Genomic DNA, 17,000 nt, shown 5'->3' with positions numbered 1-17,000 from the left:
GTGAGCGGTACATTGTCTTCCGCCTGGCTGTCTGCGGTTACCAATGCGGTGTTTGTTGCTACCACCGTGGCGGTCGGAGTGTTAAAGTGGCTGTATGTGTTGGCGGTTTCCGCTGTGGTCGCGATTCAATTTTTTTACAGCCGTCCTGTTGGCTTGATTACCGTTGCTTTAACTCCGACCGCCTGGGTTGTAATGAGGGCCTTATTATTCAAAGCGTGTCTCAGTAAACTGACTATGCATGCAAGAACATTTTCCCACTACTAACTTACTGGTACTCTATGAAAAGAATCTTACCCTTTGGCTTGAATTGCCTCCTGATTTGGCATGTATACGTAAATTGTCCATCTGGTTCTGGGATATTGTTGCCAAAATAGTTGATTTTTCAAATTGGTTCCTTTCTGGAAGGCTCAGTGCACCCAATGCTGCCCTAATACTAGTGCAATCCAATAGGAGGGATGTTTGTGCTGATTTCTGTTTCTTATCAATGCATGCTGTGTAGCGCTGTGGTCAATGTTTAGCTTTTATTCTTGTCTTTTATTGTTTCCTACAGGTATTGAGATGTTCGGGAGTTATGGAAGAAGGTTCTGGTCTTTGGAAGAATCTACTCACAGTGAGTAGATTCTCTGAACTTTGGCTCTTTGAGTGTCCGAGGAGGCTTGACCAGACTCTGGATTCTCAATGCGAAGCGCTGGTTCAAGGGTAGAGCGGGTTTAAATAGTTTATGTCTTTGATCTCTGATAAGTCATTTCGAATTTTCATGATTACTGAATAAGTTTACCATTTGGGGATTAATCATTTAGAACCATATGGCTCATTGTTTTTATCACCTTACTGATGAGTTATTCAGGATGTGGTGACAGATTGTTTGTGTTAACTTCATTATGATGAGTCAATTTGGAATGCTTGTAGGGGAGCTCAATGTACAGGTTTCATTGGTTCTGCACATGTTTCTTTCATGAGTCATCAGCATGCTGTGAAACCGATCTAGGAGGTGCAATAGGAATAAACAAGTCCAGGCATAATTATGTTTTGGAAAACAAACTCCAAGTGTAAACAGAGTTTAAACAGGGGTCGCATATGAGACTGTATTCTGGTTATTAATGTTCACCGTTAGCTTTCAGGAAAATGTTCAAGCATGATTCCTTACAGTAAGTGACAAACTCAACCAAAATTAACTTGTGCTCAGCCCCTGGTAACTTGGCACAGAGCAGTTAGGCTTAACTTAAGACGCTAAGGCCCTCATTACAACTTTGGCGGTAAATGCCACCTACCGCCATGGCGACGGCCACCAACATACCGTCGCCATGGCTACCAGAAGGCTGGCGGAATACCATCAACGGTCATGGCGGCGGGTGGCGGTAAGATGGCGCTGCTGCCAGCAGCAACACCACACCAGCAAAACACCGCCGACCGTATTATGAGCCATGATATGGCCTGGCAGTGTTTTGCTGGCGGATGCTGCTGCTGGCAGCAGCAATGTGTCCCGTCTCCTGCTGGAGGACCTCCTGCCAGCAGGTAAGTCGGGTTCTCGGACAGGAGAGGGGGTGGAGGGTGGTGTGTGCGTGTATGGAGGTGTTGTGTGTGTGTGTGGGGGTGTGTATCTGTTTTTGTATGTGTGCATGCGGGTGTGAGTCATGTTGAATGCGTACGTGAATGACTGAATTTTTTGATGCCATTTTTTGATGTCAGTACTTGAATAATGCAAAAGCGGTATGAACATCAGGATGCCCATCCTGTGAGCTGGTCAGTGTATCTTTAAAATAAATTTGTTATACATGGTACAAAGGATGGACCATCTTGTCAAAAGCTGCACTCTAAACGAGGCATCATACAGACACTGACTGTGGGTGCATTTACTCAGACATTATACCATAGGCAAGATATTGTCCAGTCTCAACTGAGTTGCACTAAATCTGCATTTAATTTGTGCATCTGAACTATCAGGTGTGCTTAAGCGGGGATTCTCCTGGGATTCATCTAGGATCATGGAGGCTGAGGTGGACATGAAAATAAATTGTGAGTCTCACATATCAGAACAAAGGAGCTGAGGTCTAACTGGGAGTAGAAGAAACACATATGCTTTAGTATGCTCTTTCAAATTGGAAAATTATAGTTATAGTTTAGTGGATGCTTGAAATGTCTTTAGGCATGTGATATGTGTGTCCACATCCAACAACCCACAATTCTATGCCCATTTCAAGAAAACATGCTGTTGAGATATCACATTGGAAAAGTTGTAGTTCAAAGGTTTTATTCCACCAACAGTTCTCTTCACTCAATCTACTAACAGTTGCTCAATGGTCATCCTACCATTCCACTAGTTGCTATGGCACTAGGTCATCACTGCTAGAATGCTTACACAGTTGTGTTCTTCAGAAGCCACGACACATTTCCCCACTGAACAAAAAGTCATTTTCCCCACTGTAACTATTTCATTGACAAAACCTGAAACATCATTACAATGGAATTATAAAACACAATAACTACATACATGCTAATATTAAATCTGGAACAGAAACAAAATGACATTGTTAAAACATTGCATCAGTGTAGTGAGATTTAAAGTTGTTTTAAAAAATGTAAACACAAGAATGAAAATAACTCAAACTGGTATTCATTATACACAAATCTGATCAATTACAAAATATACCAGTAATGCTCATTCTATTTACCCTCTTGAAAGAGGTATATCATTTTTTTCTAATTATCACCTCACTAATAATTCAAAAGATAAGATGGTGCGCTTCTTGCCCGGAGGCTGTGGTGGAGACTGTGATGACACTCTTCCCCACCAGTGTGACTGTGATTACTCTCATCACCAGGGGTAACCAAAGTCTCCCCATTCCTCCCCCTACTATCACATTTTGCCAACCTGGACATACTCCACACATCACCATCACATAGTATGATGACATTCTTCTTTATACAAACAATGCGCTTAGGACCCCAGTACTTAGATTTCCATTTAGGCAAACATCCTAGTTTCTTTATGAATACATAGGGGGTGATTCCGAGACCGGCGGGCGGCGGAGGCCGCCCGCCAGTCTACCCCCGACAAAATACTGCTCTGCGGTCGCAAGACCGCGGAGGGTATTTTGAGATTTGCCCTGGGCTGGCAGGCGGCCGCCAAAAGGCCGCCCGCCAGCCCAGGGCAAATCTACCTTCCCACGAGGACGCCGGCTCCGAATGGAGCCGGCGTAGAGGGAAGGTGCGACGGGTGCTGTTGCAACCGTCGCGTATTTCAGTGTCTGCTTTGCAGACACTGAAATACTTTGTGGGGCCCTCTTACGGGGGCCCCTGCAGTGCCCATGCCCCCAGGGGCCCCGTGGCACCCCTACCGCCATCCTGTTCCTGGCGGGAGACCTGCCAGGAACAGGATGGCGGTAGGGGGTGTCAGAATCCCCATGGCTGCGGAGCGCGCTCCGCAGCCATGGAGGATTCACCCGAGCAGCGGAAAGTCGGCGGGAGACCGCCGACTTTCCGTTTCTGACCGCGGCTGAACCGCCGCGGTCAGAATGCTCGAGGGAGCACCACCAGCCTGTTGGCGGTGCTCCCGTGGTCGGTGACCCTGGCGGTCACCGGCCGCCAGGGTCAGAATGACCCCCATAGTCTCCACTCACCAATCATGCCTGCAAGCAATATGTTTAGCATTAAAGCATTGTTTGGACTAAGCCTGATTTCTTTCCACTAAATGAAAATCTACTACTTTCACATGATCTTTACACTTCAACCATGCTGGATTGAGCTTTGACCCATAAAGCCTCCCCCTCAAACACTGGAAGGGTGAAAATGTGGTCACCAAATTGGGTGTATTGTAGTGCACCCACAATTTTTCTCTCAGCACATTGTTAAGTGGAACTTTCTTCTCCATTGCTTTCTGAACAGCTGCTCTAATCAACCTGTTCATAGACTCAAAAAAAGCCATTAGCTTGTGGTAAGAACACTGCAGTGCACATGAGTAATACCTAAATCTACCCAATTTTTTTAATCTAATTGGAGACAAATTGAACCCATTTTCAGTGACAATGGTCTTTGGTATGTCCTCAGAGGCAAACACATCCTTACTAATACACTTTTAGTTGTCACAGTGTTCACACAACTTGCTGACACCCACATCGATGTATAGTCTACAAAAACAAGTACAAATCTTTTATTTTGCAGTAACTGATTATAAAGAACCACAATGTACAGTACCAACTTGGTCCATGGTCCTTCTGGGATCACTTCAGGTGCCAATGGTGCAATTCTGGTTACCTTGGATTTATCATTGGCAGCACACAAGATACATCTTCCTACCACACTATCAACTTGGTTGTCTAATCTTGGCCATCAGTACCTTTCTCTGATCCTTACTTTGGTCAAATTCCTTCCTAAATGACCCTCATGTGCAAGGTTGATAATCTTGTCCCACAACCCAGTCAAAGGAATCATGGGATGCCCTATGAAAAGGTCACCTTCTTTCAGTACATAGCTCATCACAAACATTCCAAAAGGGCTTTGCTTCTACTGCAAGATCTTTGAAATTGGGCCATCAAGACACCACTAGATTCTGGGCCAACCCCCCGCCTCATCTTTGGCAGCTTCAGAATTCCACTCAGTCTCCCTAATTGCTGATTCTTTGACCCAGATCACACAATCCACCAATGCATCCTCTCTGCAAAGCTTGTTGGAACGCAAGTTAGATGAACAATCTGCAGGAATGTTTTTGATGCCAAGAAGGTACCTGACTTGAAAATGAAATTCAATGACCCTCTATCCAACCTTTAACTGTGGAGAAATATTGTCTATACTCCTGCAGCTTAACAATTGCACAAGAGGCCAGTGGTCCGTCGTAAGCACAAATGTTAGCCCCCCACATGAAAAACTTGAAATTACATATAGCCTAGGTGCAAACTGGTGCCTCACGCTCAATCACCGAGTTTCTTCCTCTCCCTTGAGTAAGCATGATGTGAAAGCTACTACTCTTTCTTTACTATCTCTCATGTGGGACATCACCACTCCAAGTTCTTTCAAACTTGCATCTGTCATAACAAAAGTGCTTTTAGTCACATCAAAATGACCAAGCATTGGAATTTTAGCATTCTCACTCTCTCTGGACTTGAAAGCCTTTTCAGCTTCAGGGGTCCACTCAAATGGCACCCCTTTTTTAGTTGTTCTCTCATGGGCTGCACAACACTAATTTAGAGTAGAACTCTGCCATGCCCCAAAATGATCTAATTTGATCTTTATTACTAGGTGATGGTACTTTTATTATCACATTTTCCAATTTCCCTCTAGGACTGATTCTTTCTCCTGTTATGGTGTGCCCAAGAAAGTAATAGACCCCGCCCCAAATCAACACTTCTTTTTTAAAGTTAGACCTTTGTCTTTCAATCTTGTCAACGTTCTTCTCAAAACCTCCTCATGCTGATGTGTGTCCTTCCGGTACACCAATATATCCTCTTGAACATACATTATAGGCTCAATGCCTTCTAGCACCAATTTCCTCAAACTTTGGAAGCATGCAGCCGCGGAGGCCAATCCAAACAGTGGTCTTTTGAACCTGTACACTCCCAAAGGTGTGACAAAAAAGGTGAGTGTCCTGGCCACTTCATGTAGCATGATCTGGTGATAAGCAGCAGAAAGGTCCATTACCCTCAACAATGTTAACTCTTTAATGGAGTCAAGGGCTTTGGTGATGTTCAACAATGGCTGGGGATCTATCCAGATCCATTTATTAAGATCCTGTAGATCAAAACACATCTGGATCTCTGTCCCATTGTCCTTCGGGGCAATTACTACAGGGGCCAACTACTCCTAGGACTCTATTTCCTCAATTACTTCCAACTGCAGAAACTTGTTCAATTCTTCCTGTAAGGGTTTAATCATTAAATTATGCAGTTTCCTCATTTTGTGCACAACAGGTTTAGGTATTCTTAATAATTTTATGCTTGAATCATTGTAGAAGGCAAAACTGATCCTTGAATACCTCTGGAAAGACACTCACTAGACCCAAATCTTCACCAAGTGCAGCTATCATCATGACCTGATTGGGAGCATTCAGGATTCAAAACAATTCCCAAATCTCTCTGATGCCTCCATTCCAAGAAATTGTCTTCTCTTCTAGCTACATAATGTTTTAACATGGTTTCCCTTCCATTGAAATTTATCACCATGACCGTGTAACCTACCAGATTTATCTTCAGTTCCCTACATACTTCTGGTTTATGGTCTGGAAGAAGCAATTTAGGGGCATATTTATACTCTGTCTGCGCCGACTGTGCGTCAAAAGTTTTGACGCACATTAAGCGCAAACCTTGCCCCATATTTAAACTTTGACGCCCGAGCCCGCGGACGACAAAAGTCCGCCGTGTGCGTAATTTTTTGGATGCGGCAACCCGCCTTGCGTTAATTATATGCAAGTAGGCGTTCCCGTCCAAAAAATGACTTAAACGGCCAGGAGACAGAGCTGGAAAATGACCCACAGCCCGATTTGTGTCAAAATGTAATGCCTGGGTCAGGGCAGGCATTGAAATGGGGCAAACACACCTGTATTTAATCAGAACACACAGAAGCAACAGCAGAGCAGCAAAAGGGAGACATGGAGGTGATTCTTATCCAGCGTGCACGCAGACGCAGAGCCCAGCAGCTACAACAGCAGCTACCACAACACCAGCAGGGACCCAAAAGGCAGGGCAGAAGGCAGGAGAGGATATTCCGCCCCAGAACAACCCTTCATGGCCTCAGGGAACATGACATCATCCAGAGGTACAGGTTGAACTGGCAGGCCATTCAGCAGCTGCTGCGAAACATTGAGCCGCAGTTGGCACCCACTTTGCTGACACCCGCACCATCCCAACAGAAACCAAGCTGCTTGCCGTACTTCACATGCTGGCAAGTGGCTCTTTTCAAACAACTGGTGCCCTGGTTGCCGGAATATCACAATCATCATTCTCTGCCTTTTTGCCCAAAGTACTGGATGCCATCATTGGTCTTACACCCCACCACATCTGCTTCTCTAACACACTGCAGAAGCAGCAGGAAACAAAACAGGGATCCTACCTCATCAGTGGCTTCCCACACGTCCTTGGTGCAATGGACTGCACACATGTACGCCTTGTGCCACCTGCTGCAACTGAACACCTCTACCACAACAAGAAGCACACACATTCCATCAATGTGCAGGCCATTGTCGATCACCAAGGATTGATCACCAACATCGTGCCTAAATATCCTGGGAGTGTCCATGACTCATTATTCTTCCGTCACTGCACCATCAATGAACACTTCCAGGATGGACGGTGTGGCAATGGACTACTAGTTGGTAAGTACAAAAACCTACTTATATACACACTGCACATCAACCCTCTAGGACACACAGCACATTCTCCACAACAGCAACATGTCGACAGGAAAACACTGAGGTCGTGACACTGCTAGTCATGTTTCTTAGGTCACCATTGAACCTGTCACACATCTGAAATTAGTGTACAGTCTAATGTTAAGACGTCAAAGATCACAACGTGTGGAGTGGGTTGCCTAAATGTCACCATGCAAATTGTAAGTGTCCCAATGATGTTTACATTAATCCATTGCATAAGTCTAAAGGTATGGGATGTCCAGGGTACATTGACATGAACGTGTCAACAACACTGTCAAAATGAATCTGTGTATGGAACTATCATCTCACCTGCAGTGAAGACACAGGGACACCTGTAACACAGGTCACAATGCTAGGGAGGGCACACTGTACTGCTTATCCCAAAACCAGTCAGCAGGCAAACACTCATTCAGCCAAGGAAACAACACAATGCAGATGGTACATCCTACAAGCCTAGGATGCAACATAATAACACAAAAGAGTCACAGACAACACAAGACAACTACTGCCATTAAAGGTCATTTCAATAGGGCTACCTACATCAACATGATACCATTCATTTTCTCTTGCAGCTGATCAAGGGTATGGCATCCAGCCATGGATAATGACACCTATTGGCAACCCGAGTACTGCAGCAGAGCGTGCCTACAATGATGCACATAGGAGGACACGCACCATAGTCGAGAGGACCTTCAGCATCCTCAAGTCAAGGTTCCGGTGCCTCGACATCACTGGTGGTAGCCTCCTATATTCCCCGGAGATGGTCTGTAAGATTATCCTAACATGTGCTATTCTGCACAACATTTGCATAAAAAGGAACATTCCCCTCCTGGAACCCGAGCCGCACATGCCTGAAGAGGAGGAAGAGGAGGATGGTGGCCTGCAACATGAGGGGGAACAACAGAACACGGCCGCAGGTTTACGCAGGTGGCAACATATCGTGAACAATTTCTTTTAAATATAATCACCATCACCACTTTATGAACTAATTTAAATAAACACCTATAATAATCAGCATATCATCGTTTGGCTATTCATTTTTGCACACCTTCATCACTAACTATCACATTAAGAGTGTTGCCTCATGGAGCATTGCTGATATACCGATTAGGACACTGAAAATCCCAGAGCTAATGTAATGCGTATCATACAATGGTCACATACACACACACACTGCAAATGACATATATCATGTACATTTCTCCTTTGAAGGCCAATAGCAGAGGACCACACCTATTTCACACATACATGTTGAAATCATGGTCCAACGCAGCATATGGTACACAACTAAGACACCATCACTCAATAAGGGGGAAACAAGCCTCATACATGAGGCAGTTGATGTGCTTTTGCATCAGTAACAGGAATGTCTGACCAGACCATTGGCAGCAGTAAGTCCAACTGCATCCAATATTTGTAAGGACTATCTGTGACCAGAGTTCCATAGAAGCAGTACATAGACAGCACAAGTGCCACACATATGAGCAGCATTGCGCACATGACATTCCATGTACATGTCAGCCCATTTCCTAACTCCTGACTCACCCATGCACCTGGTCACAACCCACCTGTCTGAAGAGGTCCCTAGAATACTAAGATGTGTACCCTGATATTCCCTCCTCTACACACACAGCTTGTCAATAGCAATCCAGTGTGCTACACCCTTTCCTATGGTATGCCACTGACATAGAACTTCTGACTGCATGGACGTCAGGTCAATTAATACACTGGAACAGCATAGGAGTTGCCATTTTGTCAAATACACCGCTAAGCATTGATACTAGTTAAGCCGTGTAATACAGCCCTTGGGTTCATTTGTCACCTTCAAAAACACAGGACATACACAGTTTGACATGTCAACTGTCTAGTTCGTCCTCCAAACTGTCTTAGTCAGACCACTGATTATGTAACTTGTCAAATTGCTGGATCCTGATTCACGCTGCATTCTGTCAGCCTGACTGGCATCTGTCTGTGCGTCACACTAAAGTATCCCTGTGTCTACATACGTACCACACTTGAGTTAGCAAACCTCTCATTCATCAGGGGGTATTTGGGCATGTGCTTCTTCAATGCATACCCAAATATATTGTATATCATCATCTGCCTTTTAACTGTACCATGTGAGTTAAATCCTCTGTGAAAATCAAAATTCATGGCCCATCCCTTGTCTTGGTCTCATTTATGCATGAATGACAAAGTGTGACAGTGTCCCAGGGCCGTATGCAGGGATTGGGTACAGGGCCTTCAGCAGAACCAGCAATCTCTGATAATGTCCATGAAAAATCCACACATGTCAGGACCCTGACAGTTCACACACAGAATTACATTGCTCACAACATATTGATGGGCTGTGTGTGGTGAATAGCTGCAAGAATATTCAGCACAGAGGCCATGATGTTCCCAGATGCAGTGGGAATTGCAGAGGCTAACCTGTGTACAAATGTTGTAATGACACCTGCCGGAACATGACACCTGAGACATTATCTCACTCAGCACACCAAGGTTGCCCTGTTGACTGTCTCATTACACGTCTTTAGTGACAGGGTGGGACCATCCCCATGTAGGTTCTTATGTCTGTGAGAAACTAGGGCTGATTCCAGAGGCCCCATAACTTTTTGCCCCCATTTTCCACTCTATGCTGGTGTTTTCCTGACTCTGATGGTGCCCTGGGTACTGCTAACCAGTCCCAGGGCCTGTGCTCTGTGTAAAATGGATATGCAAATTAGGCTAATTATAATTGGCTAAGTTAACCTACCTATAAGTCCCTAGTATATGGTAGGGCATGTAGGTTTAGGGACCACAGCATAGGTGGTGCACACCTAGGTGCATTGCTGAGGTGCCCAGTGTCATTTTAAAAGCAAGCCTGCCTTGCTGGCTGCTTTTAAATTAAAGTTATATGCAAATTCGACTTTGGAATTAAAGGTACTTCCAAAGTCTTAAACTACCTTATTTTTACATATAAGTCACCCCTAAGGTGTGCCCTATGTGCCCCTAGGGCTGGGTGCCATGTAACTATAAGCAGGGACTTTATAAAAATAGATTTAAAAGCCCTGGTGAGGTAAAAACAGCCAAATTCGTTTTTCCCTCATTGAAGTAAATGGCCTTCATAGGCTAGAATGGGCAGACTTTATTTTAAATTTTAAAGTCTCCTTAAATGTTACATACCAAGAATTTGGTATCAAATTGATTGTTGTAATAAATCCCACAACTTCCAGTTGTTGGATTTAATATAACTTGTCCAGGTAAAAAGTTTAGACTTTACCTAAAAAGTTGCCAATTTCAGCTCTGCATTGTTTTTGCTGCTGTGCTCTGATTGGCCAGCCTGCAGCAGCTTCTGCCAGGCTGCCTTGATGAGGTGTGAAGTGGCCAGACTTCACACAAAGGAATGTGCTTGGGGGAGAGAATCTCCCCTCAGCAGATGGTGAGGCAGGAAGGGGGAGGGCTGCCAAACTGGTCTTCAAAGGCAGAGAAGGACATTTGCAGCACCCAGCAACACCCCCACATCCTGCAACCCCAGACAGCTAGGTGCCCCCTTGATTAGATTAGGAGAGAGCAGGAGAGGGGTGTGTTTATGATTTTTAGCCACACCAGTGGGTGGGCTCAGCCAGATCTCTCCTCTAAAAATCAGATTCATCCATTTTGGATTTTTAGAGACTGTTGCCTTCTGGGATGGATTTTTGCCACACTTCCCAGGAAGTGGTCATCACAGGGGGACGACCCTGTCCCTGATTGGAGGACCAGGGCCCCCCTGCTTTTCACCCAGGAGCAAGGATAAAACTGGCAGACCTGCACCCACGCCTCAGATCCCCTCCAGAATTCAACAAGAAAGGAACTTAAGGAGAAGAAGGACTGCCCTGCTGGACCCCTAGCCTGCACCTGGACCCTGCACTCAGAAAGACTGCACCAGCTGCACACTTGGGCTTCACCACAAGAAGGACTTTGCCTGGCTTCCACTGGTTCAAGGAGGGACTCCCTGTTTGCTACAGGTGAAAAATTGCTAACCAGAGTCCCCTGCACCAACTCCTGAAAAAGTGACCAGCTGACCACTGTCCAGTGGCCAAAAAGGAGTTTGCGCCAGGTGTATTCTGGGAGTTGAAGTCCGCACTTCCCAAGGACCATCACAGAACTTCTGGACCCTTGGGGTGAGCTGTGGACCCCAAAAGAACCTTAAAAGAACATCTGGGTGAAGCCCCAGAAGTTTGGAAAAGATTGGAGAATTTTTGGAAAAAAGCTCCATAAAGTGACCGACCCGACGCGGAAATTCTAGCCGGCTTGCCTCAACCGCGACCCGGCCTGACTTCGTGGTTCGTCCCGGTAAAGAAAAACATCCAAAAAAGAGACGAAGTCCGAACGTAAAAAGTTGACCGGGACCTTCCAGCCATCGTATCCGAGAAGGGCTCCACGGACGTCGGATCAAGATCCAGGTTTACCCCGGTCGAAGGATTTTCATCTCGAAAAAACGACTAAGTCCGAAGGTAAAAATCACCACCGAGGAAACCGACTTCGCGTATCCGGACAAGGGCTCCAGGAGGTCGGATCCAACTGGCAGGTTCGTCCCGGTGAAGAAAAACTTCAAAATAAAGACTAAGTCAGAAGGTAACTTTTTAACCGAGGCTTCCCGCGACCTGTAGCCGAGCAGGGCTCCATCGCGGTCGGCCTGAAAGTTTGACTTTGTCCCGGTCCTGGTGCAACCAGATGACCCGATTGGCGCTTTTTGTTTCTAAGCGCTAGAAAATAATAATACTTTAAAAATTCATATCTCCGGTTCCCCTGAACCGATTTTAATCGTTTTTGTGTCATTTTAAAGATAAAAATATAAGCTATTTTTATAAATTGGTTTTGGATTTTTAAACTGTTTCCTGTGTTTTATTTAATTACTGTTTTGTGATATTTGAATGCTTTACACTTTGTCTCCTAAGTTAAGCCTTGACGCTCGATGCCAAGCTACCAAGGGTAGAGCTGGGATTAATTTACTGAGACCTGACTGTACTTTTGTGGAGGTTTGTGGCTTGTTGCTAGGTGTAGGTACCTACCTGCCCTACCAATAACCCATTTTCCAACATAATTGGAAGCAGCGACGGGATCCTGTACTTGTGTTCAATATCACGTTACAGTTTTAGATAAAACAAATTAAAAATCCTTTAAATTGTCCTAGTGCAAAAATTGTTTTTAATTTTTAATTTTTTTTTTTTTTTTTTAATTAATTTGGATTAATTTCAATTATTGAATTTTTGTAATTTTTCTAAATTCTTGTTACCAATTTTTGCAAAAAGTTTTTGTTGACACAAAACTAGGGAACCATGGAGCTTGATCTGGCTAGCCTACCCACACTGACAGTAGTCCAGCTTAGGGGGTTGTGTATTGAGAGGGGGTTGCCTGCAACCCCTGATCTCAGGAAGCAAATCCTGATTAAATCCCTGACAGCATGGGCTGAGGCCCAAGAGGTAGAGACAGAGGAAGCTCCAGAGGAGGAAGAAAAAGAGCAAGATGCTAACTCTAACCACTCAGGGGAGGGAAGGCATCAGACCCCAAGTGAGGAAGAGGAGGAACGGTCCTCACTGGATACAGTCACTAGGCGCAGACCCAAAGCTAGTGGTAGGAAGAGGGTCCTTTCAGGAGGAGAGAACCCATCCATCAGGGAAAGAGAGCTGGAAGCCCAGCTAGCCTACATAGCTTTGGAAGCAGAGAAGCTGGCCCTAGAAAAGAAAAAGTGGGCATACAAAGAAAAAAGAGATGGAAGCAGCGATAAAGAAGCTGAGGTGTCCATGGGTGGGGGAGTTTGCCCCAGATTACCCAAGGGGGTGGTTCCTGCTTATGTAGAGGGGGATGACATAGATAAGTGGCTAGGGGCCTTTGAGAGGGCACTCCAAATGAGAAGGGTTAAGCCTCAATACTGGGGTTCCCTTTTGTGGGAGTTCGTCCCCAACTCAGGGAGGGATAGGCTTCTGACCTTAAGGGGGGAGGAGGCAGATTCATACCCTAGTATGAAAAGGTGCTTAGCCAAGAAGTTTGGTCTGACCCCAGAGCAATATAGAATGAAGTTCAGGGACACCCAGAAGGTCAGTACCCAGTCTTGGGTTGACTTTGTAGACACCTCACTAAAGGCACTGGAGGGCTGGATTATTGGCAACAAAGTTAATACTTATGAGGGGTTATACAATCTGATCATGAGAGAGCACATCTTGACCAATTGTATCCAAGAAAGGTTACGCCAGCATCTAGTGGACTCTAAGCTGACCAACCCTAGAGAGCTAGGGGAGGCAGCTGATGAGTGGTTGAGAACCAGGGTGGTTGTCAAGTCCCAGGGGGGAGACTCCAAGAAGGGGGGGACAGGTCCCCAAAAACCTAAGGAGGGAGGTGGTAAGCCCACCACAGAGACTCCCTCTGTACCCCAGAACCCTAAGAAGGAGGAGAGTAAATCCCACTCCCAATCTGACATGCAGAGACAGGGAGACCCAGGGTTAAAAAAGCTCTTGGACAGTAGGGCTTGCTTTGACTGTCAGCAGACAGGTCACTTCAGAGGAGATGCAGCCTGTCCAAAGAAAGTGGTTAGCACTGGGCTGTCCAGTGTAGCCATAGAGGAGGATTCCTCAGATGATGAAGTCCTCCTAGCATTGTGCTGGGAGACAGGACCAGATGGTAAGCTGGTGATCCCTGAGGGTGGGAGTAGGCACTTCCACCACATTCAAGTGAATGGGATCCCTACCACTGGCCTGAGAGACACCTGTGCCAGTCACACTGTAGTGAGTGACCGGTTAGTGACCCCAGACATGTATGTCCCAGGAAAGACAAAGAAAGTCAGGATAGCCACAGGGGAGGTCACCTCCAAACCTGTAGCCATAGTGCCCCTAGAGAGGGAGGGTATCCTTGACTGGATTAGGGTGGTAGTCAGTGCTGACCTTACCCTAGATTGTATCCTGGGCAATGACCTCCCAGAGGTGAGTCTGGTCACAGATGGGGTGGTCACCGAGGGCGCCCCCCCCACCCAAAGTCCTGGGGAGTCAGTCCCTACAGTTAGGAGACAGGGGTCCCCAAGAAAAGGAAAGAAGAAAAGGAAGGGTAGGCCACTCTTAAAGAGAGTTCCAGGGAGCCAAGGGCCTTCTGCCCCAGTAAGGGGGGAGCCCAGAGTTGGCACTGGTGAGGCCTCACCTGACCCCAAAAAAGTCCTGAGTAGTCAGGCAGCTGTCCAGATGCAAGGTGTTGCCCCTGCACTGACAGAAGGGAGAGTGGAAGGAGGGTGTCTGCCACAAGAGGTGGTAGCCCCCCACTCTAGACAGCAAGAGGGTTGCCAGGACCCCAAAGATGCCCCTAAAGCAGCTCAGCCACCTGTCAGTGGAGAGCTTAGGGTGTGGTTCTGGGTACTGACAGCTGTCAGTAGCCTCTGCTGGGTGCTAGCATTCCTGGCAGCACTGTACCTGGCCTGGGAGGCAGACCCCAAGGCCAATAGCAAAGTAGGCCCCCTGACCCTATTGGTCATGGTGGGGTTGCTCAAGTGTTGGGTGACTTCTTTGGGTAAGCTAGGTGTTGCCCTAGCAAAGTTAGGAGTAGGGGAGGTGGGCACCTCACTACCCAAGTTAGCAGAGAGAGAGGAGGAAGACCCCCCTAGAGGGAAGTTTCAGTTTGAGTTGGGTCCTTTTACTGTTGGGATGGCTTCACTACCCAGAGGGAGTGACCCTGACAGGAGGATATAAGGCAGAGTAGGCCCTGCAAAGGGACAGCCAGTTTTCTTCACTGTCTTCCTCGCCTTACAAGCCAGGAAGACTCTCCCAGGGTAGGGCTGAGTCTCCTGGGCGTGTGGGCTGGGGGGGGGTTGTGTGAGAAACTAGGGCTGATTCCAGAGGCCCCATAACTTTTTGCCCCCATTTTCCACTCTATGCTGGTGTTTTCCTGACTCTGATGGTGCCCTGGGTACTGCTAACCAGTCCCAGGGCCTGTGCTCTGTGTAAAATGGATATGCAAATTAGGCTAATTATAATTGGCTAAGTTAACCTACCTATAAGTCCCTAGTATATGGTAGGGCATGTAGGTTTAGGGACCACAGCATAGGTGGTGCACACCTAGGTGCATTGCTGAGGTGCCCAGTGTCATTTTAAAAGCAAGCCTGCCTTGCTGGCTGCTTTTAAATTAAAGTTATATGCAAATTCGACTTTGGAATTAAAGGTACTTCCAAAGTCTTAAACTACCTTATTTTTACATATAAGCACCCCTAAGGTGTGCCCTATGTGCCCCTAGGGCTGGGTGCCATGTAACTATAAGCAGGGACTTTATAAAAATAGATTTATAAGCCCTGGTGAGGTAAAAACAGCCAAATTCGTTTTTCCCTCATTGAAGTAAATGGCCTTCATAGGCTAGAATGGGCAGACTTTATTTTAAATTTTAAAGTCTCCTTAAATGTTACATACCAAGAATTTGGTATCAAATTGATTGTTGTAATAAATCCCACAACTTCCAGTTGTTGGATTTAATATAACTTGTCCAGGTAAAAAGTTTAGACTTTACCTAAAAAGTTGCCAATTTCAGCTCTGCATTGTTTTTGCTGCTGTGCTCTGATTGGCCAGCCTGCAGCAGCTTCTGCCAGGCTGCCTTGATGAGGTGTGAAGTGGCCAGACTTCACACAAAGGAATGTGCTTGGGGGAGAGAATCTCCCCTCAGCAGATGGTGAGGCAGGAAGGGGGAGGGCTGCCAAACTGGTCTTCAAAGGCAGAGAAGGACATTTGCAGCACCCAGCAACACCCCCACATCCTGCAACCCCAGACAGCTAGGTGCCCCCTTGATTAGATTAGGAGAGAGCAGGAGAGGGGTGTGTTTATGATTTTTAGCCACACCAGTGGGTGGGCTCAGCCAGATCTCTCCTCTAAAAATCAGATTCATCCATTTTGGATTTTTAGAGACTGTTGCCTTCTGGGATGGATTATTGCCACACTTCCCAGGAAGTGGTCATCACAGGGGGACGACCCTGTCCCTGATTGGAGGACCAGGGCCCCCCTGCTTTTCACCCAGGAGCAAGGATAAAACTGGCAGACCTGCACCCACGCCTCAGATCCCCTCCAGAATTCAACAAGAAAGGAACTTAAGGAGAAGAAGGACTGCCCTGCTGGACCCCTAGCCTGCACCTGGACCCTGCACTCAGAAAGACTGCACCAGCTGCACACTTGGGCTTCACCACAAGAAGGACTTTGCCTGGCTTCCACTGGTTCAAGGAGGGACTCCCTGTTTGCTACAGGTGAAAAATTGCTAACCAGAGTCCCCTGCACCAACTCCTGAAAAAGTGACCAGCTGACCACTGTCCAGTGGCCAAAAAGGAGTTTGCGCCAGGTGTATTCTGGGAGTTGAAGTCCGCACTTCCCAAGGACCATCACAGAACTTCTGGACCCTTGGGGTGAGCTGTGGACCCCAAAAGAACCTTAAAAGAACATCTGGGTGAAGCCCCAGAAGTTTGGAAAAGATTGGAGAATTTTTGGAAAAAAGCTCCATAAAGTGACCGACCCGACGCGGAAATTCTAGCCGGCTTGCCTCAACCGCGACCCGGCCTGACTTCGTGGTTCGTCCCGGTAAAGAAAAACATCCAAAAAAGAGACTAAGTCCGAACGTAAAAAGTTGACCGGGACCTTCCAGCCATCGTATCCGAGAAGGGCTCCAC

Source organism: Pleurodeles waltl, chromosome 12 (genome assembly GCF_031143425.1).
Source record: "Pleurodeles waltl isolate 20211129_DDA chromosome 12, aPleWal1.hap1.20221129, whole genome shotgun sequence".
In the NCBI taxonomy this organism is placed as follows: Eukaryota; Metazoa; Chordata; class Amphibia; order Caudata; family Salamandridae; genus Pleurodeles; species Pleurodeles waltl.
Note: the sequence above shows the minus strand (reverse complement) of the source record.